Source organism: Anneissia japonica, unplaced genomic scaffold (genome assembly GCF_011630105.1).
Source record: "Anneissia japonica isolate Jap-2015-1 unplaced genomic scaffold, ASM1163010v1 scaffold251766_len1498_cov132_single, whole genome shotgun sequence".
NCBI classification, from domain to species: domain Eukaryota; kingdom Metazoa; phylum Echinodermata; class Crinoidea; order Comatulida; family Comatulidae; genus Anneissia; species Anneissia japonica.
In genome coordinates, this window is record NW_022699546.1 from 1 (window position 1) to 1,498 (window position 1,498).

Here is a 1,498-nt window from a genome sequence, read left to right on the forward strand (position 1 = left end):
GTGTTCAACCATAATAATGAGTGACTTTGATTTCAGTTGCTGGTTATTGTAATTATAATATCGTATACGTTTCTTCCAAGAAAATAATATGAAGACTTACTAATAAAAATGTAAAATAGGCCTACTTAGATTGGAATAGAATGTGATGTTACCGGTACTTTATCATAAACAAAATGAATACAAAAACATTTAGGCACTGCCCGGATTCGAACCAGGGATCTCCTGTTTACTAGACAGGCGCTTTAACCAACTAAGCCACAGCGCCGGTGGTATTACAGGTCAGTACCACTGACTATTAGGTATTTTTGGCTGTAAAGGTAAAAATAATCGAATTTAATTTTTTGATTCAATGGAAGGCACAGCATGAATATGAGAGCGCCGGCTGATAGGTCTCAATTCAAATAACATCTGAAGTCAACATCATTCTCAACCAACACATTCTGTTAATGTTCTACTACTGTAGAATTAATTCTTTCTTGTGTAAAATGGATACGTAGGCCCTATATACTCAAATGTACGCTCCTTAATTTCCGGTTAGAAACAATGTATTGAAGAAGAACATAATAATAAGGCACCATCATTTAACACAATTTAAAATTGTGTTGAATGAGGCAACATCATTCAACACAATTTAAAATTGTGTTGAATGATGTTGCACGTTTAAATGCACGTTCTGAGCAATGCAGCTGTATCTTCCTCAAATATAATCCCCACTGAGGAAGATGTTAACTATGTTTACAAAGTTAATGCTCTGTTTTTATTGAAACCAAAATTTCCAATAGTACAGAAGCAGTGTTGAATCCCGACCCTATCAGCCGGCGCTGGCAGACCTTTCACATTCATGCATGTGCCTTCCACTGAATCAAAAGTTATATTATTTTTACCTTTACAGCAAAAAAGGTCAGTGGTAGTGAGCATCTATCACCACTGGCGCTGTGGCTTAGTTGGTTAAAGCGCCTGTCTAGTAAACAGGAGATCCCCGGTTCGAATCCGAGCAGTGCCTTTTTTAAAACAACTATTTTTTTTTTACCTTTACTTCGGTCTTCCCTTTTTGCCATTTTAAATTAAATATACTGTAGGTCAACCTATTTGTAAATGTTGATAAGATGATGTAATAGCTAAAGGATATGGAATTTAAGTAACTAATTGTTAGCTATGTAAGTTTATGCGCTTTGTATTGAAACCCTAATTTTCAATACGTAGAGTTGAATCCAGGCATATCAACCGGCATAGTAGCTCGCTAATAGAAGATCCTCTGCTCGAGTGTGCCTTCCATTGAATCGAAAGTTGCATTATTTTTAACTTTACTCTCACTATTCAACATAGACTTAAAGTTTGACTTTTTGAAGGTGGAAATTAAACGAAATACGCTTAAAATGAACAAAAGAATTGAAGTGTTCATTGCATATAGCCAAATAATATTTATCTTCATCTGTGTTTTGTAGTTAGTAATAATTATCTAGAATATAAAATAAAAACAAGCAAAAAATAGTACGAT

General features: G+C 34.5%; 2 non-coding genes across 2 annotated transcripts; one reads left to right on the forward strand and one right to left on the reverse strand.

The window, feature by feature from the left end:
• Nucleotides 1–191: 191 nt before the first annotated feature.
• Trnat-agu lies at nt 192–265 on the reverse strand. Its single transcript has one exon. It is a non-coding gene; the product is annotated as a tRNA-Thr (tRNA).
• A 664-nt stretch (nt 266–929) lies between these two features.
• Trnat-agu lies at nt 930–1,003 on the forward strand. The gene has a single exon. It is a non-coding gene; the product is annotated as a tRNA-Thr (tRNA).
• Nucleotides 1,004–1,498: the final 495 nt, after the last annotated feature.